The following is a 27,206-nucleotide window of genomic DNA, read 5'->3' on the forward strand; positions in this document are numbered from 1 at the left end:
ATTCTTAGTTATCCAGTGAAACTTAAGTCAGGGAAATCATGCCTGAGGAGACACAGACATTCTGAAAACTGGAAAAGAGAGTAGAATTGAAATGACATTCCTCATATTACCCCAGACATGCATACCTCTGTATATATCAGAGGAAAAATTAAAACTAGGAAGATCATTTAGAATAAAACTGTTGCTCTTCATAAATTCAAAGAATGCGGTGTTACATAAGGAAATATACTTAGTCTTATATACAGTGAGATAGTGTGAATTTTGATAAAAAGTTACATGAAGCAAGATGCATTTTCCTAATGCATTATTTTATGTTTTTGTAAAAGATACTTCAAGTTTTCTGCTCCTATTTTCATTTCACAGATATTTTTGTGTGTGTGCTGGAGAAGACTGATTTTGAGGTATTTGACTGCCCACACAACCTTCTCTTGGAATCAGTTCCTCTCCCCATTTGCCTGCTAAGGGGCTGGATTAGACAACTTTACATTCATCACTTGACTCTGCCATCATGGCCAGTACAGTGAAGTCAGAGTTGATTATTAGTCAGTGGTAAAAATTCAACCAGTGTGAATGTCATTAATTTTTGTCACAGCAAAACAATACAGTACACATTTTATATATTACACAGGGCATAATAATTTTTATTTATTGCATCTGAGAATGTCTAGGTCAATGAAATTTGGTAGAGGAGACAGCCTAGAAACTATCTCGTTCTAAAAAATTAGAACATACAGGCATTTATATTGTCCTTTACACAAACTGTGTGATTGAATCAGCAATACATTCACATACAATAATTAAATGTTCCATATTTTGATCTTAGGCTTCAGGGTGTTTGCTGTGATACCACAAGGAGCTTGCACAACAGAGCCTTATGAGGCTACTACCCCCACAAAGTATTAAGAATTTGCTACTTACATGCCAACACATTTCTCTTAAATTCAAGCCTTTCTCAAATTTGAAAAGAAATCAGTAAACACACTGACTGCATCCCATCAAAACTGGTTTCACAATTTGATTCAAAACCACAGGAAAAAAAAATGAGTAGACTTCCAGGTGAACTGAATGCTGAATTTTTCTTGGGAAAATAAAATGATGTGATCAATCAGTTATTCATGTATTCTTTTAATAAAGATTGTCTGAGGTCCTACAATATTTACACACTTCCCCCACCTCGTAGATTACCCATCCTTGGATGAGCCAGACAATAAATAAGTAAATAAATCAATAAGATCCTGACAAGTGGTGATAAGTGCTATGTGGGAAACCAATGTGGGGCTGAGACAGGTACAAAGAGAGAGGAGAGAAATTACTTTAGGTAGAATAGTTAGGCGGTGATTTTTAAGGTGGGGTCTGGAGAGTAAAAAGAATTTAGCTACAGAGGGTAAGGGTGTGGAAAGGGGGAGAAACATGCTAAAACAGAGGGAAACTGTAGCTTTAAAAAAAAGTCTTGGAGTAAGAAGGAGCTTCATATGTTCTAGAATAATAATAGTAATATTCAGAGCTAACACTGTTCCAAGTGCTTTACTTCCATGATTTCATTTAACTTAAAGAAGGCCAGTGTGTCTGGCACATGAAAAGTTCTTACTATATATTAATTGAATAAATGGATTTTAAAAATAACTCTCTACATCCTATTGAAGTCTAATTACTTATCCATGTGATGCAAAAGATAGGATTGGAAAGGACCTGGCATGTGAATATTGAAAAAGATATTCAGGATGCTAACTAGACTTACTGCGGTGTTCCTTTTTCAACTTATACAAATAATGAATCATTATATCATACACTGGAAACTAATAGAATATCACATGTCAATCATACCTCAATAGAAAAAAAAAGAGGAAAAAAGGTACTCAGATGACACTGATGTGCACCCTTATTACTTGAACAAATACCACTACTCTAAGTAATGAGTGTATTTTCAAGGTGCTCCTTCTGGAATATGTATCTTTCACTGCGTTTTACAACAAGGAAATTTATCTGGATAAAAGGCCACAGCACCGCACAACTCCAGGGGGCACCATTCACGTCAGCTTCTTTGTGAATGGTGCCCCCTGGAATTTTGTAATGCAGTGGTCTTGCTGATGAAGCTGTATTTCCACAGAGGTCACTGGGATACAAAGTAGATGTGTCGGGCTTACATAATTGCACTTACCTCTGAAGATAAAAAAGAAAAGAGAAGAAAAGTTGAATCTCCTTAGAAGAGGCTCACAGAGAATCCTTCTGGGGAACACATACCATATGAACATTTTATCTCAACACTTTAGTGCCTGAACCATTTTGCTAATTTGACATGGGAAGCGCTAATAAGATAAAAAGCTCAGGCGTCCTTATCCCATTAGCACTTCCTCTATAGTTTTTCTGACCCACATTCTGACCTGATCTCTCCCATATTCCCCATGGCTTGTATTGTACTGATTAAAACCTTCATCCTTTTGAAAAGATGTTGGGGAATTGACTGGATTTAACTAAAATTTCCAGCTTAAATTACTGTGTGATTTTTAGCTGATCAGAATCCATTTAGCATAGGCGGCAGTGGCCAAGTCAGGGGATAGACGACAGAGTAGAGAAAGGATATAAACAGAAGGAGCCAGTTAATAGGCAATTAAAGCTTCACTGCCTTCCCACCACCACAAAGCTTCTTATCTAGACTCACAAACGCAAGGAAGAAAGCCAGCCAGTTGAAATCGCTGTTTATTTTGCTCAGCCCTTTCAGAGTTTTCTTTCTGTTTTGTTTTTGTTTTTGTTTTTCAGATTCATCTGCATTCACTCAGAACTCATTTCAACTCGCTAGCCTCATCTCTCACTAAACTATTTTAGAATTTCCCTTTATTAGAAACATTTAGATTTCTCTGTATTAGAAACATACCAGTGTATTTTACAGAAAAAAAAATAATTAAGGAATATGACTGTATTCATCCTTATCAACTCTAAGTGAGACATCATCTCTTTTTGCTCTTCTCCTGCCAGGATCCATATCCAGGCTTCAATTATTTCCGGTTTTAATTACCATAACCACCTACTTCTTGGCCTTTGTTTCCCATCTTTTCTCCTTCTCCTTCAGTTTAAATCATTCCTGCCAAGTCAATTTTCCTTTCATGCAAGGGACCACGTCCATGTATTCCTTGGATCTTGACCCAAGCTTCTTTGGTATTTATGCCTCAACTTTGGACTCTGCCAGCTTCAAGATGCCATTCTTCTACTAGCACCTTGTTTTCTGCCTCCCCATTCAACTTGGGCAGGATTAGCTCCTTAGCACCCAGTCTTGTCTTTCTTTCTGTTTCCCAATTTGATGGTATATTATGCAGGTAGGAGGCCGGCCCATCCTTATTCTGTTTGTCAAGTAGAGTCCAGTACTATCAAATAGGAGACCTAGAGACCATGTTGCCTGAGTGTTCATTTCACGGAGGACCAAACGCACACAGGAAGCTCAGATAGCTGGCTCACAGTCATCCTGTAGCAGATGTAGCACCCACGTAGCAAAAACCAAGGTAGATCCAGATTTCCTGATTCTTCCTTGTAGTTCTTCCTCTTCATCAGTGGTTCCTAATGTTTCCAAGCAAGAGAACCCTTTCTTGACGTTAAAAATTTTTTAAAGAGACCTCTGGTTAGATATGGTAGCTTGAGAACATTTGTTTATCTCCTTTTCCTGACAAAAGTCCATCTAAAACTATTATAAGACAGAGATGTAAATCCATAATACCTAGTGAAGAAAAAGAAGGTATCAATGAAAGACAGAATTTTACTAAATTCTAGAAAATGGAGAGTGGTTTGAGGAATAATTACTGATAAGGGGCAGAAACAGGACAGTTAGAACAGTTAGCTTTCTAAGCAACTACATAACATACATTGTTTTTTTTTTTAAAAAACTATATTAAAAGAAAAAGGCACTATTTTTAAATTGAGCAATTCTGTATAATAAAAATCACATTTTAAATTTTGAGTGATTAAATGCTCAAAAGATTAGTTAAAATTCAGGAATATTTTAAAATAAATCTCTAATTTCTTGATCAGATAAGATCTGCATACATGGGAAGCACAGTATACATATACTGGGAAATGTCATTTTGTCAATATATAGATACTGTTTGATATCTGAATGGTTGAATGAACCGCTTGCAATAACTTGTTAGCTATTGCACTTTGTGAACCACAACTCCAACTCTGTGAATCTGTTAGAGAGCTTAATGGCTACTTGAATCCAGTCAGGATTAGAAAACACCAGAAGAGTCCAATTCTTCTTGGCAAACCGTGATACTTCAGTAGAAGAAGACAGTATTTCTTTGTAGGACCCAGTACCAGTAGAAGATTTGGATTATAGGAGATTTGAACATTTGAGGGAGAATATAGAAGCAAAGGATCCAGGGAGTAGAGAGGTATTTACCTATGCAAAGAGTAGAGTTCAATAACAAAACAATGTATTTGAACAATGCAGAAGGCTCATCAAGGTCATATTTAGGAGGTTGGGCTTAATTGGGACCAAGTCAGGCTCTACTTCCTGTTTTTAAATAATTCAAATAACTCAATTTTTGACTTCTATTCATGTATATAATAGTAATTTTATTTAGGTAATTTTAGAAAAAAATTTTTTCCTGAATTGATTAGATAATTGTCTTCATTCTATAATCAGTTATGAGATACAAGCCTATATCAACAGTGAATAGTGCTGTAGGCAGTATCTCCATCTTCTCCTACACTTTCAGCCCGGACCAGCCTTTTTCTATACCTAGTGTATAAAGGACATTTGTCCAGCCAACCAGCTCCGGTTCTATCTTCTTGAATGCATGCTTTAGGAATCTTTGTATATTCACAATCTTTGTCAAATTAGGTCTATCTTGATAGCTTCCAGATCTTGAAAGTTTCTTAGTTTTAAGAGTATTGACCAAAAAGACTTAATTCTGTATTTTTCAAAAAAAATAAAACATTTTTGAAAAGAGAAAATCTCTCTAATATGGAAAATCTTTATATACCTGATGCAACTCTGAATTACTACTTTATAGTAGTATAGTAGTATAGTATAGTAGTAACTTTATATCTCTGATGCAACTCTGAATTACTACTGTTACTCTCAACTTCCTTGACAGCACATTATTCTCTTTTCCCCATTTTCCTCTCCCTGTCTCATCCTTATTTTTCAACTGTCTTAATTTTTTTGGCTCTCAAATTTCAACAAGAGGTACGAGGACTATGATAATGTTGGAATTTCGAATTTTTTTCCGTAGTGGTGACTATGTCCAACTTAGTCAGTAGCCTTCTAATGAGCAAACAGAGTTCTGTTAAGTATAAACTAACAAGTAAGAAAGTAAGTAACACCCAAACTCCACTTGTTAGATTTTACGAAATAAGTTTTTTGTTTTGTTTTTTTAAGTAGGCTCCATAGAGCACAATGTGGAGCTCAACATGGAGCTTGAACTCATGACCCTGAGGTCAAGATCTGAGCTAAGAATTGGTAAAATAGCCACCTGAGCTATCCAGGTGCACCCAAAATGAGTTGTTTACAGTCAGAGCAATAGATAAATAGAGACCACCTGAAGGACTAGCTCAGTGGGCTGAACTTAAAAAAATAGAACTTTTAGGAAAAGTTACTGTGTTAGCAAATACCTTCTCCTTATACATGACAATTGCCAATGAAAGAATGAAGGTGAGTAGTATGGAGCAGAAGCTCAATTATAGAAACAGCAGTAAGTATTACGCTATTGTAATGGTACAACTTTCTGCGGAAAAAATATTTTGGAAGTACTTTACTATTGTTTTTTTTTTATCAGTCAAGACCAGCTATGGGGTACACCTGGGTGGCTCAGCGGTTGAGCGTTCTGCCTTCAGCTCAGGGCGTGATCCCGCGGACCTGGGATCGAGTCCCACATCAGGCTTCCTGCATGGAGCCTGCATCTCCCTCTGCCTATGTCTCTGCCTCTCTTCTGTGTCTCTCATGAATAAATAAATAAAATCTTTTTTTTTAAAGGCCAGCTATGGTAACAAAAGGGAAAAAAAAAGAAATTAATTCTTTTTCATGTCATAAGTCCAGGGTGGGTCTGGGGATTGGGTTTGGACGGCACACGTTCTCCTCTTTATAGTGACTCGGTGATCCAGGCTGATGAAAGCTCTAACTCAACACATACTTCCATGTTCCCTCAGCAGGGAGGAGGATGCATACTGGCCAGGAAGGTTCTTCCTAGAAATGACACATTACACTCCCACTCAGGAGTATTCTAGAAAATGTTCATCAGCCAGATTTTGAGGAAAGGAAAAACACTAATATGCAGTGTTTGCAAATAACTGACTATAAATACTCCCACAGTGACTGATTTCAAGTTACCAACGTGATCACCATGGAGTAAGGAAGAAACAGACCATCATATAGCATTTTTGCCACATAGACAATAGACAGGAATACTCTCAAAAACATACATGACAGTAAAATGTAATGAAATAATTAGGAAGTGATGCTTTTGGATATTTATCTTTGTTATAAATTATTTCTTGGTTTATATAATTTAATTGTTAATAATATTTTCATCTATAGGTTCACCAAATTTGTGCTGGCAAGAGTCAGTATAAGCTCCAGGACACCACTGGGTCCACTTTATCAGGGAAAGCAAGTACGACCAATCCTATCTTTAAAGGGAGCAGGGAATGCAATCCTGCCTTGCACGTAGAATGAATACTTCAGTTTCCATGGAAGCCTTGACAAGCAATTTTAAATCATATTTATTTTTCAAAATTCTAGTGAGAAATTGAAGACAGGTTAATTAGACTTAGGCAGAAGAGCAGATATTTTAGGATTACTCAGTGAATGGCTCGGTTAGCTAACACTAATCTATCAGCTACTTGAGGACCAGGAGTAGATTTGTTCATCTTTGAACTCTTAGTCTCTAGTGCAATACCTGGCATACACAGGTTCTCAATAAGTATTTGTATGAATGAACTAAAGTTAGCAGGATGTATTATTTTCTGTTTCTGTTTAATCTATTCTATATGCAATAAAGGTGCTAAGATAGCATTATGCAAATGCATTATTAAGTTGCTGAAATATTAGATGCTATGAGTGCTTTACAATGAAGGAATAATTTCTTTGGCTCTTTAGACAATGAGAAGACTAATTTTTATTATTATCAATCTCAGATATTGCAATTAATACGGGCGGGAACGTGTTTTGTCCTCCTGTGACTGTAAATATGAAGGCTCTACCATCCAGTCTAAGCACAGATGTGGTGCGTGCATTTGCTAAAGTAACAATGGAAGTGAGTATAACTGGTTTGCTTCTAACTCATGCTGCATTCATTTTCCCAACATATTGTGTAAAGTTGTCATAGTTTGGTGACAGAAAGATCATTTGACTAAAATCTTGGGGCCTTTTTCATCAGTGATGCCTTTTAAAGCCTTTGAAATTTGACACCGATTCACTGAAATGATATTTTAGTGAAATGGTGTGTTTTTCTTTAATGGTCTGTTTCTCTTCTAAGTTGCAACAATTTCTGCCTGTGGAGTCAACAGGGCTCAAATTGTAATAGTTAGTTAATTGAAAGTGTTTTCTTTTTTTGGAATCTCTAAGATACCTTCTTCCCTAAATAATAATAATAATAATAATAATATAGAAAAAACTTTCCCTCCAAAATATTTTTTAATATTTTACAACTAGTTATTTGTATATTTTAAAATTAGTTATTTATTAAATATGATGCTCTTTTTCAAAATAATCTTTTCCTCCTCTCCTCACTCCTCCCTTCCTCTCTCCTCCCTTTCTTCCTTCTCCTTCCCGTTTCTTTTACTTTTATTCCTATCATTTTGCACAGATTTTGCTAGCATACTAGTACTGCAAAGTTTTCTTAACTTCCAGGAATACAACAGGCCCATGAACCTGGCTTTACTCTGCCCATACCTCTAGTAAGAGCCCAGTTTTCTCTTAAAATCTTTAAAGCATTATTATCATATTTTTTCTACAAATAAAGTGCATTTGTTCCCCTCAACACCCACTAATTTTTTAGTAGGAAAGCAATGTGCTATAAATGAAAACAATTATTTTGTTATATGTGGCAAGCAGTATTCAGTAAGAGAAGCAGAATCATTAGGGGCTATATATACAGATATCTCACATATCTTTACATATAAGGGGGACTGTAATAGAGATTTAACCTCATACATTTGTTAGAGCTGGACAAGTATTCTCTATAAGGCTGCTGTCTTTGTGTCTGATGCTAGGGCTATAAGTCCACAGGGTAGGCAGTCATGAAGGGAAGGTGGGTGTGACATCCAATATCAGGCATAAGCTGGAAACGCTCAGACCATTTCTTGTTACCTTTGATTTTGATGGTATAGGTGACCTGCAGAAGCCAGGGCCCTGTATCGTATTGCTACAGACTTGGCTAAAGAGTTGTAGAAGCTGGAGAAGGATCTATAGGCAAGTTGAGAAGATGCAGGCCCAGCCCCTGCCTCATGCCAAGGAGTTGACTCAGCAGATTAATGATAATGTGTGTGAGTGAGTACAAAATGACTGCTACTTCCTTTCTGCCTTCCGTATCTCACAAGAATTTCTCTGTGGCCTACCCTCGCTAGAGACACCCACAAAGAGGAATCTGGAAACTGAATTTGGCAGAGCCAAGTTGACACATTACAAAGTCATGACAGTTTGTAAAGGAGTCTTTCTTCTCATGGTCCTTTACTCAACCCCATATCTAATCTAACACAGTTATTTTTTTCTTTTTTTTAATCTAACACAGTTGTATCAGTTCTACCTTCAAAGCATATTTTGAATTCATCTTTCCCTTTCCATATCTAGTTCCACTTTCTAGAACAAGCCATCATTTTCTCCCACTGGTGACTCCTACAATTGGTTTTACTGTTCTGCCTTCACTCTTACAGGTCTCCAACTACTCTCTAAAAGGCAGCCAAAGTTGGGCAAGACTCTGCCCTCTTTAAAACCTATCAAATCTTCTTGTTACCCCTAAAATAAAATCCACAATCCATGACAACACAATGTATAACATGTGTTGTCACATGATCCCAAACCAGCTTCATCTCTGATCATTCTCTCTTTGTTCACTAAACTCCACTCACACCGATGTCCTCTTGCTTCATTCATTCCTTAAACTCTTCCTGCTTCAGGCCTTAGCACATACAATTCACTTTGCCTGTAATCGTATTCTCTCAGATTTTCATTACTCTGTCTTCTTTTAGTCCTTCAGAAATGACACATTCCGAGAAAAGTGTTCCCTTAACCCAATTATAAATAAGTACTACCCTCCAATTTTTCAAATGTTTCTTCTCATAGCACTATTTTTTTCACTCAAACATTATTACAATCTGAAATTCTATAGTAATTGGTATTCACTTTTTAAATATATGTCCCTGTCTTCTCCCATAAGACTATATACATTTTTTGTAAAGACAAAAGTCACAATTTTTCTGTTCACTATATACCTACAGTGTAACTCAGTACCTGACAGTAAGTAGTCAATAAATGTGTGCAGCATCCATGAATGAATGTGGCATTCCATAACCAAGTGAATTTGTCCCAAGTAACCAGCTTAATTTCACATGGAAAAAAAAATAGAGAGGAGATATATTTACAATTATAAGAAGAACAGAGAGATTTTAGAGATTTGTGGCATATCTGCTAAATGATTGTTATACAATCATTACAATTATGATTTGTATTTAAAAAATCACATGGAAATAGAGAAACTACTTATGAAATGGTGTTAAAAATAAGGGCAAAAAATAAATAAAATAAAATAATAAAATAAAAATAAAAACAAGGGCAAAATATATTTAATATGATTTTAGCCAGGTTGTAAAAGATACATGAGAAAGCAAGGGAAAAAAACTGAATCAACATGCTAATATCGCTTTATTGGAATCATAAGATTATGATCCTTTCTCTTGTTTTCTATATATTTTATAAAAATAAAAGGCAAAAATAGAAATGTCTAATATTTTTATGTCATCAGTTTATGGAATAGTTTCACAAATATTATTTTAAATGATATTCAACAATCCTATAGGGTGTCTAGAACTGTATGTGAAATCTCCATTTTATAATCAAGAAACTGAAGAGGAGAGATTGTTAGTTGCCAAAGTCAAGCAATAGCAATGGGAGAGCCCACACCTTAACCAAGCTAGACTCCTAAATCTACAATTCCAAAGACCTTTTTATTTTGTCCCACTGCCTTCTAGACAATGCCATACAATAAGGCAGTGGAACACTGAGGATCGAGGGCTAGGATAGGAAGGCAGTTACGGGGGATCCCTGGGTGGCGCAGCGGTTTAGCGCCTGCCTTTGGCCCGGGGCGCGATCCTGGAGTCCCGGGATCGAGTCCCACGTCGGGCTCCCAGTGCATGGAGCCTGCTTCTCCCTCTGCCTGTGTCTCTGCCTCTCTCTCTCTGTGACTATTATAAATAAATTAAAAAAAATTAAAAAAAAAAAAGGAAGGCAGTTACAGTGCCACTTTCCACATCTACAAAAGAGAAAAAACGTTGATCCACTGTGGTTCTCTTTCCTGCTGAGCCCGAAGGTAACTTCAGAATCCTTCCTAACAAAGCTCCAGTAATCACTACTGATGTGATACATGATCACTACTGAGAATTCAAACCCATCTAAAAAAGAAGAAAACAAAAGCAGTGCAACTAGATAGAAGAGTATGACCAAGGCCAACACAATGTGGTCAAATTTGTTGGAAATGAAGACAAGTAAACTTAGTGACCAAGAGACTTAAGAAACATCATTTGGGCTCTACCAAGATAATGGGAATAATAATAAAACAGTATTGAAATACTGAAATGTAATGGTTGATATGTACTAAGGTGTGGCCAAGATATTAACAACTATAAATTATGTAAAATGGGAAACATATTGAATATTATATATTATATGTATTAAAGTTGAGACAGGTATTGAAAATCAATGATAAGAAAAATAAGTACTAGGGACGACTGGGTGGCTCAGTAGTGGAGCTCAGTGGTGCCTTTGGCTCAGGTCATGATCCCCAGAGTCCTGGGATTGAGTTCTGCATCGGGCTTCCCACAGGGAGCCTGCTTCTCCCTCTGCCTATGTCTCTGACCCTGTCTGGCTCTCATGAACAAATAAGTAAATTAGTTTAAAAAAGAAAAGAAAGTGCTATAGAATATGGTGAAGTTCAGAAAATGGAGAATTCATTGTGATAACCTGAAATGCTTTCGTATGGGTACACTGGAATGTGAGGCAGACCATGAAAGGGAAACATTATTCAAGTAGGAAATAAGAAAAAAGAAAGACTTTCCAAGTGAAAGAGATGGCATATACTATGTGTAGTGTGAATCTCACTCTGTAAAAGTAGAATAAATAAGATATTCTTAGAATAATGAGAACTCTAGGTCTTGCAACCATCGAATTTAAGACCGTGGAGGAATTCCATGTACTATGACCATTATCCTCAGCATCCCATCGCCCAATATTATGAATAAGTCTGAAAAATCAGAGAGATTGCAGGATTTGACAGTGATTGTATGCCAGTCAGAAACCAAGTAAATACTATCATCCAGTTCCCTTAATTCCCACTCCAGTGCTTCTTCCACTTCCCTATAGGACTTCCAGCTGAGCTGGACATAAAGAATTCCAGAAGGGGCAGTAATTCCTGAAGTAGGTAAAGAGTTTGGTTTTTGCTAACTAATGGAGAACCATTGAATATTTTAGAGCACCACAGTGAACGATGAAATTTTTATTTTAGACAGATTATTCTGAAAGTGGTATTCTGGGCATTTAAGGATTGGAGAGAAATACTTTGAAGATTTTGTAGCTATCCAGGCCTGAAATGGTACCTGCCTTAACTGGGGTGGTAGTTGCAAATGTCAAAAAATAGAGCATTTAAAATACAAGAAATATATCTATGAGCTCTATCTGACTTGGGAATTAGTTGGATATTAGAAATCAACAGAAGGAGGAACTCAAAATAAAGTAAAAAATATGTGTGGTGTGTATGTGTATATATATGTATATATATGTGTATATATACATGTATTATGTATATGTATATATATTTACAGAGTTATGCATATGTAAATATATGTGTATTAGTATGCTATGGGATCAAAAGTAGCAAGGATCAGTTTGGTTACGAAGGATGAAGAGGGTGGTGAATTTGTTTCTGACATATTTTGATTGGTATAAATTTGCCACACTCAGTAAGAAATGTGGGATCTATTAAAAGAATAACAAGGTTGAAGACAGATCTGAGATGAAATCAGATCTTAGCTAAAGTAGAATCTAGAAGACATTATTAGTAGACCACTGGAAAGTGCCTTAGGACAAAAGGACACTGAAAGAGTATGGGGGCTTCTAAAGTAAAAAAGCACAAGTGCTATAAGCATTTGGGAACTCAATAAAAAATTGATTTATTTTTCAGCACCTTAGTGGGGTAGAGAAAACTATATTAGTTTGAGGTAAAATGACAACATTAGAAGGCTCTGCTCTTCATACAGACATTTTACAACTCCAAATGTCTCTTCCATCTGTCACAAAAGTGGGTGGAACATACTGTACCATCTTAGAAATTTGAGGGCATTTATATAAAAAGTACTTGGGCAAATGGCAATTTCTATCACAGCAGAAACATATGTAAAATTGTATAGTATTCTGGGAGGCTCACAAAATTTTTCTTTAGAATATTTTCGCTGGAGCAGAGGTCAAAAATCTGAATGCAGCATAGGAGTTTCTAAGTCATATTTATTTAAAAGATATAAACGCTTTATTGCATTTTGATCCAGAGGAATGGAGAAGGAGTTGGCAGCAAGAAGGAGGGAAAGACCGAGAAAAGCTGTTTCCAGGGTAAAAGTTTTGGAACAGAGGTGGAAAAATTAATTTAGTTTTGCCTCTCTTAGAGGGTGTGTGAGGTAGAGGAAGCTGCAGTTTTAGGCTTAGGGCTCATGGGACCCCACTACTGGGAAACCTGTCTAGTCTCTCTTTACTTTCCGAAGGGACAGAGTGGTTGATAGACTCCTATTCTTTCCTTAGACCTAGAGTTTCCATTCAGTCTTTCACTAATGTTGAATTTACCCTATATTTCCAGTGAAAGGTAGATCAGTATACATGAGGAGAAAATAGAAAAAAGGGAAACATTTGGCTCCTGGTATATATTTCTTTTTGATTCACATTTGGTAAATGGTAATTTACAATTTTAGATATACCTCTGCCCTCTTTGTTTTAATTTCTCCTAAGTTTTAAACGCATTTCTTGTGAGCCATTTTTTAAAATTAATTTAGAAAGTTTGACCCACTTTTAAGTCAACTTCTCCTTTTATTTTTCTCTGGAAACTAAAATGAGATGTTTGGATTTCTGTTTAATAAACACAAATATTCAGGAGTGTGGTTTGTACATGAGCAACAACTTCTGTTTGGTAATTGGCATTCTTCCTCTTTCTGGTGAATCACATTTGTACAGCTGAATTTAGAAACACTTTACTAGAAACATTGCCAACCTTAATATTATACTTTTTAATATTTTAAAAAGCCACTGATTTAAAATAGTAGAAAGAAAAAGTCATAGCAACTAAAAATGACACTGAGGTGAAATAACTGGAATCACTTTTTCTCTTAAACAGATAGTAAAACGACATTTGGATCAGAGAGGCCTCATTCACATTTGATAAGCTCTAGATCTTAAAGGATGTTCTAAATGCATTTCCACTTATTTCTGATGGAATGGTGACTATATCCTAGGAGCTCAATAAATATTTTTAGAACAAAAAAAGAGAGAAGAGAATCGATATATATACATATATATTACAATTTTTAAAGTGGAAATATACAGATTGAGTTTTCTTTTTAAAGACAAGAAACTCAAAAAATTAAATGAAAGCTTTGTCAGGTGTAAACCTCATAATGAAATGTGTAGCTTGATGCCAAGTCCAATGTACTGCCAACTCACTTATCTGTGTTAGCAACTCTGTTTTTTTTTGTTGTTGTTGTTGTTGTTTAAAAAAAATATACCTTTTTTAATATTTCCTTTTATTTATCCACTTGTCCTGAAAATGAAACCTAGGGGATTGCTGCATGACCGGCAGCTCTGGGGTAAGCTAGAAGGCTAAGACTTCCACTGTGTCCTATTACGTGCCCAAAGCACACAACCTGCCATGTAACCACACAGCCACAGTTGGCCACAGCACAGGATCATTGCTCAGCTCTAGTAGCAGGTGGCTGTTAGCTGAAACCAAAGGTTGACATTATCCTTACAACTGTGCCTTGGTCCTGTGCCTACAAATATAAGACATGGTGATTGTGTCATGGGTTGTGGAAAGGTATTTCTGGGGTTGATATTCACATTTATAGTTCGTGTAGTTTATGTATTTATCAGCACAAGTATGTACAAACTTTGTTATGTGTGTGTATCTATATATAGAGAGATCTAGATATATGTTTTTTTAATTTTTTAACTAAGAAAAAAGGTTTTACACATTTTTTCTCTTTAGGTTACAGCTGTCAATTTGGTTTCGAATGCCAGGTTGGTGTCTATGTCTGTCTGGTGTTTTGCCATTTCACAGCAACAGCCATAAAATGAGCTTTCAGATTCTCACATAGGGAGGGTTGCAGATCTCTGGGGACGTTACGTCCAGGAACCTTTTGTGCTGCCTATAAAATACAGACCTAGTAATTCAGCAACTGTGGAGCTGTCATCAAAAAGAGAGGGAGACCTAGAAGGAAAGGGAATGAATATTCATATAACAAATGCCGCTTAGAGAAGCCGGGAAAATAACTGATAAACCAATATATTTGGCTGAGGTATTTCACAAGATTGAAAGAAAAGATATTAAAATATGGATGGGTGGAAGGCATTTCAGGAGGAACTAGTCACCAGATGGTAAGTAATTCTAAAACTCTTTTCTTTGTATCTATGACTTAGAAAAACGGTCATAGTAAAATGACCTCTGAGAAGGATACTTTTTTAGAGGATTCTCAAATAAAGAGTAAGTTCATGTTGATGCCACTCAAAAGATTAAGCAACACATTTGATTCCTTTTTATCCAAGGTACCAAGTTCTTTGAAAATCAGGACATAGAAAGAGCTATTTCTGTGAAAAAGTCAGCCACATTTATCGTTTATGGAGGGAAATAGCATGATACAAAAAAGACGTAAACTAAGAATTTACCTCGTGATTCTAGAAGCTTGTTTCCCACAGAGAGTTTTGGCCCAGGGCATTTTAAAATTAACTGACTGGGTCAAGGGAAAGAGGTACCTTTATAGCCTGCACTGGCTAAACCTGGTCATAAACATGTCTGTGATGGCATAATAAACTTTCATTCAAAGCCACTAGGCCAAGTAAGTAGATTGTGAAAGTTACATTATACCCAGGTCTAGAGTTCAGAAGCAAACAACACACTGTGGACTTTATTCCCTGAAGAGATTATGAACTTTGGGTTCATATTAATTTGTGGAAAGTATGCATCACAGGATTCAGGTTCATATTATGTCAGTTTGATGGAATCAAACCCTGTTCAGTAATAGGCTGGGAGCCCCTTCTAATAACTGTTAAAGGATTGGGAAATTGCCCCATTGCCCTGATGCCTTTTATACCAAGGGTTGCACAAAGCTTTGATGGCTGCGAATTTTTTGTCTGTGGCCATCAAACTAACATCCATCACATCTTTTTAATCCATCAAACATCTTCTGCTAGGCCTCTAGCTCCTAGAAATCAAATGAAACCATACTAGAAGAGAAGACTGGCTCTTGTTCCTTTTCTCAATCTGGTATTTGCTTTTGGTGTTTTTGCAACCATTCAGGCACCAATGTGAGGCTGAAATCTGCCATCCAACAGAAGCCCAAACGTTGTGCCTGCCCTCCCTCCTCAGGTTGGCCTCCATTGGAGACCATCTCTAGCCTAGAATTTTGTCAAGTTTGCTACTGGCCTTGGGACTGCTGACTTGGACTGTTGGTCCCTACAAAGATTTATGCATCTGTTAAGAGTATTTTCTTAAGTTCCTACTGAGACAAGTACCAACTTCCTTCATCCTCTCACTGGGAACTTCCAAAACATTTTGGAGTCAGAGTCAGCCTAGCTATAACAAATTGAAAATCAGTAGAACTGAGTTTTGATCCTGACCCTTGTACCAACTGTTCAATCCAAGACAAGTTCCATCAAATTCTTGGGCTTCAATTTCCTCATCCATGTAAACACTAACTCCCCACTGAGGTTCCTTCCCATTTCCAAAGTTCTTTGATTTTGTGCTTACATACCAATGGTTAAGATTAGTCACAAGAACTGAACTTTTAGAAAAGGGCCTATTTAAGTAGATCTTCCTTACAGGTTAACAGCAACATCAAAGGAGTTTTCCTTTGAGTATGTGCAGTCAAATAAATCCAAGCATGACCTGAAGTTTTCAGAAACATGATTATAGACATCACTGTCCTTTGTATTTGAAGAGAGAGCTACTGACAGTGATTGCTATGTCTCTGGATGGGAAACTGAGCACATCTAAATGTGCTCAATAACCCTTTTCAAACACAGAGGAAGGTTAACCATATTTGCTAAGTTTATCACGGAAGGTAACTTCTGCCAACAGTATGAATCACCTTACCCTTCTATTACTAACCACCAAGTAAATCTGTCTAAAGCTATTGTTTGCAAGCCCAAAGCTACTACGTGATTGGAAATAGTTTTTCAGTATGTCCCAAAGTGATTTAAAACCATTTTTATTAGAGATGTTACATTAATCTTATTATTAGTGGCATTATCACTATTAGTATTCAGTTGTCTTGTTTTGGGTCATTGATAATTTTCAGCCTAACTAAACCAAAAGTTTAGGCCTAAGTAAGAGAATTACCTCAAATAACCAGCTTCAAAGATACTACTGAAGAAAGCTCTCTATGAAGTCTTTGGACTAATATAGAAAGTTGTCGAAATTTAGGTATTGAGCTTCCAGCGCTTGTAGAATCAGCAACAGTTCTTCCATTTTCAGAGACCCCAAAACATTGAAATAATTTTAACTTTCTCTGTCTTTTAGTCACATCAGTGGGAAATCATATCCATCAATTAAGCCTTACTAACTCACTCATCATATCAACTGTTTTTGGCAATGAGGAAACCGAGTATCTGAAAGAATGAGGAATTTCAACTCACACAGCTAAAAATGCTACTTTATTTTATTTTTTAAAAAGATTTATTTATTTATACATGAGACATAGACTGAGAGAGAGAGAGGCAGAGACACAGGCAGAGGGAGAAGCAGGCTCCTCGCAGGGACCCCGATGCAGGACTCGATCCTGAATCCCAGGATCATGACCTGAGCCAATGGCAGATGCTCAACCACTGAGCCACCCAGCTGTCCCAAAATGCTATTTATTCTAATAGAAACCTAATTAATTCGAAGTTTTAATTTTCAACCTGACTGTAATTTTGTCCTTCATTGTTGTGCTTACTCAGTTAGAGTACTATTCAATTACAGAAACTATCCTAAGTTATGAGACTGTGAAGATAAGCAGGACAGAACCCCTGCCTAGAGGGGAAGATATTCAGTGAGGCCATTTCCATCACAGTCTGGTGGGGGCTATGAAGGAGGGAGCACCATGTGAGGAGGATGTAACTCAGGAGGGATGAAGAATGTACCAACTGTCTTCAAAGATTGAGGAAATAGTAGCATGGAGGAAGAAAAGGTGGAGAAAAAAGAGAGAATGAAGTCAAAGGGGACTTGTGGATCATGGAAAGAGTTCTGTATAAGAGAAGCATTGGGTACAAGTTGGGAAAATGACTTGGAAATCCTGAAGAGTATCTTATACAATGATGATAAATTTTAATGTTATTTGGAGAATGATGAGATACTGATGGATTTTAATCAGTCATGACAGTATGGAAAATAGTTTTCAAGGGAAAGGGCTAAAAACAATATAAGCTAAGAGCCTACAGAAGTCAGACGATTAAATGATTAGATCCTGAAATGAAGGCAAAAGGTCATAGGATTAGGACACATTTCACAGATGTTAAAAAGTTATGACACATTGGATTTGGATACTGAGTGGATATTTATAGAAGAAAAGAAATACCTGGACAGACATTTATGAACATTTAAGGCTTCTGGTTAGGTTAGCTATTGTAGAACAGAGGAAGCAAGTTACTTTTGAGGTACCCCAAAGAGATCTAAATCTTGGTTAGCCTGAGAAACAATTTTACTCAACATATCTGTATGTTAGAATCTGGTAAAGATACAGCTCTTGGAATTGTTAGGAACAAATAAGAAAAGAAAATCCAGAGAGAACTTATTAGTGAGAAAAGAGCTATATGCATAGTCCTGAGGAACAGGAAGATATGCATTTGTTGGAGAAAAGGGGGCTGCTAATGGCAAGTCATGACAAGACTGCCTGCCTCTAACATTTGCAGGACAAGAGTACAGAATAAGTTGCTATAAGACCTTACGCCCTTCTCTTTCAATCCTTGGCTCCACCTGCTATGTTGCATGAGTGTGGATAGCAGATACCTCAACCTGCAAATCCAAATTCCATCCAAACCTCCTCCCCCATATATGCCACTTTTTGCATATATGGGCATAGAGGGAGTGTATTCTGGTAGGACATCCCTTGGGGAGGACAGACACAGAGAAGAGGCCCAATTTGGTCACAGAAGCAGGCCCAGAGCCATGTGGGAAAAGAAATATGGTAGCCCAAGTAGCCAGAGTATAATAAGTGGATGGGAAAGAAGATATGATAAGAGGATGTGTCCCTTTGGTCCTGACACCCCTCACCCCTGTAGAGAGGAACACATTAAAAGGAAGACACAAAAAGTGGTCTCTAATGTACAAAAACAAAGGCAAGATGTCCCACCTAGCCTGATCTAGGTGTACTGGACAGAACAAGCAGAATGAAAACTTGGAATTTTTAAATAGAGTAACACAAAGAGATTTTAAAATATTAATGTAAATTGCTACAGAGATGTCAAGTGAAAGATAAGGGTTAAAAGATAAGAATGTCATGTGAAAGATGAAGTGTTCATCTGTTATTAGGTTATTTGATAATATTAAGTCTTTATTAAATTTTTTAGATGTGGGCAGCCCCAGTGGTGCAGCTGTTTAGCACTGCCTGCAGCCCAGGGTGTGATCCTGGAGACCCGGGATCAAGTCCCATGTCGGGCTCCCTGCATGGAGCCTGCTTCTCCTTCTGCCTGTGTCTCTGCCTCTCTCTCTCTCTCTTCTTTCTCTCTCTGTGTCTCTATGAATAAATAAAGTCTTTAAAAAAATAAATAAATATTTTAGATGTGATAATGGTATTATGATTATTCAAAAGTATTTATCTTTTAGGGATTCACACAAAAGTATTAATTATGTACACAGTATGGTGTATTTTGTGATTCTGCTTTACAATAGTCTGATGGGGTAGTACATGAGGTCATAGATGAAGCAGGATTGTCTGTATGTTGATAAAAGTAGTGCATTATATTATTCACTTCACCTCTGAATGTTTTTAAGGTTCTCCATAGTAAAAAATAAAATAAATGTTTGTGGAATTTGACAGCTATTAAGGCATTGATAACATCAACAAGGGAAAATGTTCTGAATGGTACTGAAGGTAAATATGAAGAGTAAAATCAGTTTCAGAAAGATTGAGCGAGGCGAAGTAGAGATGGCAAGGGTAAAACTAAATCTCTTCTGGTAAAAAGAAGGTAGGGTGGTGGATAAATAGGAGCACAGTGTCAAAAGTTGGATGGGCTAACTCTGAATAGATTGATAATGCTGAGGGCAGCCCCTGTGGCTCAGCGGTTTAGTGCCGCCTGCAGCCCGGGGTGTGATCCTGGAGACCCGGGATCCAGTCCCACGTCAGGCTCCCTGCATGGAGCCTGTTTCTTCCTCTGCCTCTCTCTCTCTCTCTCTCTCTCTCTCTCTCTGTCTCTATGAATAAATAAATTAAAAAAAAATTCTCTTTAAAAAAAAAAAGATTGATATGCTGAAGCAAGAGACTAAAATGAGAGAGGAGTCAAACAACAGGTGACATCTCATGGCCTACCTCTTTTCCTGTGGGCAGAATGCCTATTTTTAGCCATGCTGGCCTCTGCCTTTCCCAAGACCATTCAGCTACCTTTCATTTCCTTATGGGGCAGAGCCAGTCTTCCCTGGGCAAAATCCCTGTTCTCTCACTTGCTTTCACCAATGTCAATCATCTCATTTGAAAAACAGCATTAATAGTAGCTAGCTACCTCATAGAGTTTTCATGAGATTAAATTAGTTAATATATATGAAGCACTAAAAACAGTGTCTAGAACCTGGTAATATGTAAGTACATTATTGTTATTATTGACCACACTGCTCAAGACACTAATAGTTTATCTCAGTCAGGATCATGGGATTAAGAATTAGCCATACTTCACTAATCTTATGGTCCTTTGAAACCTCCACACCAAATTGCTCAGTAAATCATGTTAGCTCAGTACCTATAGTTGTTTTTCTGCCAGATTTTCCCATTTATCAGTCTTTTATCCCCAAAGAACTGGAGCTTGTTCTATACTCCTACCCCTTTTCTGAGGCCCTAACAAGCTCTTAAACTGTAACCCCAGAGGTTTCAATCCTGTTTCTGACACCTGTGGTGCCTGATTCGTTTCTCCACAGAATATAGTTACCCCCCACCCCAAACTGTGACACTGACAGTCTGCCTGTATTAGACAATGTCTGCTGGTTACAGTTTAGTGTCCTGACCTCTCAGGATGTGACAGCAAAATCCAGAATTTGTGACAATCTAAGGTAAAGATTAGTAGAATTTAATTATAAAAAGAAAAAAAATGGATCACTTTAGGATATCTATATCTACATCGGGTAAGAGAGACAGAGAGAGAGATGAAAACTCTCAAGACAAAATCTTATAGTGGGACAGATGGAGAGATCCTTTTCTAGAATGTGTGCCTTTACCCAACTGATATGTATATAACATATGTATATATGTCATATAAAAATATATTAAAAAATCAGAACAGTTCATAGGGTTGACATTTGATATGTTTCTTCTGAAGTGCCTGGAGTAGTGTGTTATACGTATTAATACCCAACATATATCAGTGGTGATATGTAAATCCATGGGGAATACTTTAATAACAGAAGTGCTAGAAGGAATGGGTACCGGGGCACCCAGGTATTGCAGTAGGTTAAGCTCTTGTTTTCAGCTCAGGTCATGAACTCAGGGTTGTGAGATAAGGCCCTACATTGGGCTCCATGCTGAGGGAAGAGTCTGCTTGGGTTTCTCTCTCCCTCTCTCTCTGCCCTTCCCCTGCATGCTCTTTCTCTCTCAAATAAATAAAAAAATATTTGTTTAAAAATAAAAGAAGGATGGAGTGCAGTATTTCTAAGTACGCCATACATGAAGCTATTTCTAGAGTAATCAACAGTTCTGGTTTACCTTTAACTTTACCAGTTTTAGCACTGAAAGTCCTGCATCTGAGGAAACCTCTTAGTCCTGAGCAAACCAAGACAGCTGGTCACCCTATATCTGACCTACATATTACACATATATGTCCAAAAGTATTTTTCTAGTGTCAAGAATCTTTTAGAAAAATGCCAGAATATCCAGATAAATTTATCTTTTCTCTCTCCCAAGACCCAAAATGTGAGGAAGGAAATTTTTAAAAAAAATATTTTAAAAGGCAACATTTCACAGGAATAAAGAAAATCACCAAAGGCAGGAAAAAATATTTTTAAAAGGTTTTAGAAGATAGAAAGTAGATTGAGAAATAATTCCTTCTTTAACAGAGCTGAGGATGCTATAAGGAAATGCCTTGAAAGGATCAGAACTTTGAGGTACCAGGTAAAGCAAGGTGGAATTGGGGTGCTGGGCTTAGAATGGAGAAAGTACTGAAGGTTTATATATTGACAGTAAGCAGTCTTTACCATGCCACCTAGTTAAGTAATAGCATCCCTCCCCACCTTCCAACACATCCCCAGAAAAAAAAATAAGGTATAGTCTTTATATAATTTAAACTGAAGACATTCAGGACTTAGGTACACTAGAGGTGGTGGGCATAAACGAGAAATTTCAGGCTGACAAAAGAATCAAATGAAAGAAAAAAAAAAGAATCAAATGAAGGTCTGCATACCAATGGAAAAGTCCTTAGTATCATTTTCTCGACTACTTCCAGAAAAAAACAACAATCTATCCATTGAATATGAAATGAGTATAAAGATATTTTCTAACATGCAAGGGCTCAGTATGTATACCCCTACATACCTCTCCTTAGAAAACTACTGGAGTGTGTGCCCCAGCAAAATTTCTCTTTCGCCAAGAAAATGGAAAACATGGGGTCCAGGAAGCAGCTGATTCAACATAGGATTAAGGTGAAAGGAAGTTACGATATCAGTTGTTGTAGCAGGCCTAAAAATTAACCAGTACAGATTTTAGTAAAAATATATTTTTTTAAAAAAAGGGAAAAATCGGACTGATAGATTTATGACATGTTTCAACACTTGGAAAAAATAACTCAGTGATAAATGCATGATAGGTCTGATAAAGAAATTTAAAATATTCTAATATATATTTATAGCATAGTACACATGTGGAAAAATAAGTCTTTTAATAATCTTAGGGAACAATTGTAAGGTGTGAAACCTAGTCTTAATACATTACTCTTCTATGCAGTAAACAATATTTACATAGACAAAATAATGTAAACACTATTGGTTTAACTAAAAATTGTTAGAGTACAAACTCTAGAGAAGTGAGTAGGTTGGTGTGTGTAGGAGAATATGAAGTCATCATCTACCATGACAAGAAAAGCACAGATGGTATCTGAAAATAATAAATAAGGTATAATCGTGAGCACAAAGTTCCTTTTGGACCTTATAGTTATGAATCAAAAAAGCCCAAAGAGCCAAAGAAAGCCACACCGTGAGGACTTGATGGAAGGTGGGGCAATGTAGGCACGTGGAACGTTGTGTCAAGCAGAGTGAGCCCTGGCGTCAGGCCCTGGGCCAGAGAGAATGTGGGGTGGAATCTGTGCAGCCTGGTATGAGGTGAAGGTAGAACCGTACAGAGAAGTAAAATCTTGGAGGGTTTTTTCCAAGCGTGTAAAGAATATGATTTTAATCTTGGGAGTAGATCTATTAAATAAGTAATGCACAGCGTGCTGTGAGGACCTCTAAAAGTCCTTGGGGCTCTTTCAGGTGGTTCCAGGGGCCAGAACACTTTTCCTAATAATTCTAAAACACCGCTCACCTGTCACTCAACCTTTCTTTAACAGTGTATATAGTACATATTTCCATAGGCTACTGACTATGAAGTTGTCATTTTTTGGATAGCCATGTGTATTTTTGTGTTTTCTTAAGTTGTAAATATGTATATTCTCAGAGACTAATTCAATTCATTCATTATCAGTATTTCTACTGTGATTTTACATCTATTTTTGGCTACACTGGCTGTGATTCTGTAACCTCATTATCTTTCAACAAATTATTTATTTTGAAATCCTAAAGTTTTATTTATGTGCAGAAACACATAAAGAACTAAGCATATTTTCATGTCTTATTTTACATATGTTTTAAAATTTTCAAACCTTTTCTAATTTGTTGATTTTTCTACCTTTCTATTTTATAAATATTTTATTCTAAAATAAAATAAGTTTTTTTATATTTTTATTATATTTTAGAATGGATCGCTGACTTCAAAAGAGTGTTTAGAAGACTTGCTTGTATAAACTGCAGCTACACCACCTAGGTCTAAAGATGCCAAAAAATGATGAAACTGACATATCAGAGTTCTCTGATTCACAGAAGAGAAAAGTCTGCTCCAAAGAAACTGAACAAAATTGTAAATAAATGAAAATTTGACAAAAGTTACCTTTCTCTTAGCCTTATAGATGTTAAAATTTTACTCTACAGTGTTTTCTGCAACAGAATTTCTGGAATAGTATTATGATGCCAGTAAAATTGTGGCATTATTTTGAGATCAATCATTTAGAGTTTAAAGGAATTAAATATTTATATATAGGATAAATGAACTTTGAGAGACAAAAATGGCTCACCACTCTACATAACAGAAATGAGCAAGTCACTAAAGCATTTTAAGGTCAAGTTATATTTTGCATTGGATTAAGACATACACAATAGTTAAAAGAACTACAAAGCCTTGTAAAGTTGGCAATGCTGAATACCTGTTGGATGAACAAGGCAATAAAAGAAGTCATGGCACTGACAATATCCAACTACACAGTACTATGTTGAATTAAAGACTTCACTGCAAACATAAAGACTGAGTTTGTATCTGTTCTGTAGAATTGTATTTTTCCCTTATAAGTCAACCAATACACAGGTGTGTTTGGACTGTTGTTTTTTGGGGTGTGTGTGTGGTATCAACACCAGCTAATCATTGAAGAAAATTTATTTTATGTGAATTCTCAACCACAAACACAAGTGGTACTGCTTTATTCCAGACTTGAATACATCTTATGAATTTTATGGTTTATCTGAAACAAGCTGTACTGACATTTATACTGACTGTGAAAAAGCAATGGCAGAAAAAACACTAGTTCTTAGCAGGAATCAAGGCTGTGGCACCAAACTATACTAATATTGTATTTTCCAATGTATTCCCAGGAGAGGAGGGAAGGAAAGCCAGTTTCACTTAATAATATCCTGGTAAAGTAATAAAAAGTATTGGTTCTATTAAATATCAATCTTTAAGTATCCATCTTTCAAATATTCTGTATATGAACTGAGAAGTAAAGAACTTCAGATGCATACCCAAGCATGTTAGTTGTCTCAAGAAAAGGCATTTGCGCAATTATTTGAGTTACAAGCTGAACTAGCTGCTCTTTTCACAGAACACCATTTTTCTTTTCTTTTCTTTTCTTTTCTTTTCTTTTCTTTTCTTTTCTTTTCTTTTCTTTTTTTTCTTTTCTTTTCTTTCTTTTCTTTTCTTCTTTTCTTTTCTTTTTTTTTTACTTGAAAGAAAGACTTGTGGACAAACCAGGTTTATTCAGATTTGGTATATGGCAATCTTTTTATCAGAAATGAACTAAGTGAACCTATCATTTCAAGCAAAATGCTGATTGTTATAAATGACAGTTAGAGGTCTGAAGTGAATTCTGGAAAATTTATATCTACTACCATGAGCTTCACAGGTTCCTAACACATAAACACATTTGATACATACTGTAGTGATAGTAACAAATGTGATATTTTGATATTGTGTAATGAAATGTGTCAACATTGGGAAGATCTATATAACTCAGTGAACTAATATTTTCCAAATGAATGCATGATGTTTAAAATCATTCATGTGTAAAAGATCCATTCATAATACTAGAAAGACCAATGAATTTTAATGTATCAGAGTACAAAAAGTTCATGGGTGTGTTTTCAGATTCTGCAATGCAACTAACCTTTAAGAACATTTTGGTGTAATAAAAATTCAAAAAGCACATTTTTTCCTTAAAAAAGTAAAATTTTGTTGAACAAAAGTTTGAGTATAGTATCGAAAAGACTATCTGAAAAGACTATTAAGATATTCCTCCCTTTTCAAATTACTTATCTCTCAGATGCAGGATTTTCTTTATGCTTCAATGAAAATGATATATTGTAATAGATTGAATGCAGAAGCAGAATATAAGAACCCACCTACTCTCAATTACTCTAGACCTTAAAACATGAACAAAATGTAAAACAATGCTGCTCTTGCCATTCCTTGTTTTGGAAAATGCAAGAGTATCATAATTGGATTTATCCATTAAGAATAGTTTGTGCAAGATAGAGTAGGGTAAAGGGATACTCAGTTAAGAGCTCCTTGCAGTATCCAGTCTATGCTGGTAAATTAAGCTGGTGTCAGTGGAGACTGAGAGCAGTAAACAGATTTGAGAACTATTACCTGAAAAATCTAAGACTTGGAGAAGGATTGGTTAAGACTTGGAGAAGGATTGGTTATGAGTTGATTAGGGAAGCACAAGGGAGGAAGACACAATATCAAGAAATACTCCCAGGCTTCTGATTCTAGTCAAAGAAGAGATCATCTCCCAATCTATAAAACACAGGAAGATAAGAAAGGGGATTTGAGAGAGATGATGATGTTTTTGTCATGTTGGCTTGCATTTCCCATTATAGTCAGCTAAATTGTATGCAGTTTTCCCCCATAATTTATCTCAAACTACAATTGAATTATCTTGAGTTAACAGGTAGCAATTTGTAATTCTGAAGATCTGTTTAGAAGGCATAAAAATGTTTGAGTAGCAAGGCTAGCAAATGGCAAAATTTGATGGTTGGACTTGCTAACCACAAAACATTCTCTCCTTATTGATGAGGTGATTGCATTTTTCAATGAACCAGTCCCCATCACTGCTGAGACTGTGCCCTTTTAAAATTGCTAAATCGTATTCCAGGTGTACTACCCTGGACTCTGATGCTGAGATACGATGTGGGTGGGATAATCACGATGTTATCTTTAGTAATACATTCTGTTATTTTTTTTAACTTGACAAATTAAAAAGTAGTTGACAAACGCATACTGCTAGCTTTTCTTAAATATTTTTCATAATATATGAACTATTTTAAAATATAAATATATTAATGATATATTATGGTCAATAGCATCCCTTTGCATCAGAAGGATAGCAGAGGAATTGTCACAAAACACCAATGATATTTTAATCTGTAGTGTACATTTTCTAACAACAAATTTAAAATTTATATCAGATAATCCTTTGTTTATTCTGAGAACAACCCCAACTTGGTATTTATCTTATGTGCCTGTATTAGCTCACTGACATTCTGAAAATTATATGCTAATCATTAAAGCATTCCACCTTAGTGAGAGACAAAAAAGAAACTATGCGGGAACTAACAAATAGCCTGCTTAGTACATTCCAGACATTCATGGTGGGCAATTGTATGTGAGAAGAATGAAAAAATAAATAACAAATGCACTCCCCCTTAATTTCCAAGGACTGCTATCCCCATTGAAACCCCCTGTGTGGATGTGTTTGTACACACACATGAGTTATAAGCAAGAACCTTTTTCATTAAGGGTGCGGTGTTTTTCATGCTAGTGCAGCACCTATCTATCTTCTTTCTGGCAGGGCTGTCTGCTTTTCGGTCAGCATCTGACTAAAGATCAATGAGAGAAAGCTTTTTGAAGGTGCTTTCAGGTCCTGCGGCAAGGGAGATGATCAGAAAGCTGCCATAAGCTTCAGACCCACTTGACAAATTAGGAACTATTTTGGTGCTCTATAAACTGCTGTCACATCAGTTACAAACACTAATTAGAGATGCAATACTTTGATAGTGAAA

The 27,206-nt window shown here is 36.3% G+C and overlaps 1 long non-coding RNA gene across 3 annotated transcripts in view; it reads right to left on the reverse strand.

Moving 5' to 3' along the window:
- Positions 1–15,184, reverse strand: part of LOC112640795 (uncharacterized) — a 60,724-nt gene extending 45,540 nt beyond the window's left edge. The window contains exons 1-3 of one of the 3 annotated variants that reach the window (XR_007411427.1): positions 15,119–15,184; positions 14,617–14,663; positions 9,440–9,526 (exon numbers count right to left, since the gene is read on the reverse strand). This is a non-coding gene — a long non-coding RNA (uncharacterized LOC112640795). The remainder of the gene's footprint in view (positions 1–9,439; positions 9,527–14,616; positions 14,664–15,118) is intronic. The other 2 variants (XR_003124236.3, XR_007411428.1) reach the window with 2 other exon arrangements.
- Between the last annotated feature and the right edge of the window lie 12,022 nt (positions 15,185–27,206).

The sequence above is a fragment of the Canis lupus genome, chromosome 6, assembly GCF_003254725.2.
Source record: "Canis lupus dingo isolate Sandy chromosome 6, ASM325472v2, whole genome shotgun sequence".
Classification (NCBI taxonomy): Eukaryota; Metazoa; Chordata; class Mammalia; order Carnivora; family Canidae; genus Canis; species Canis lupus.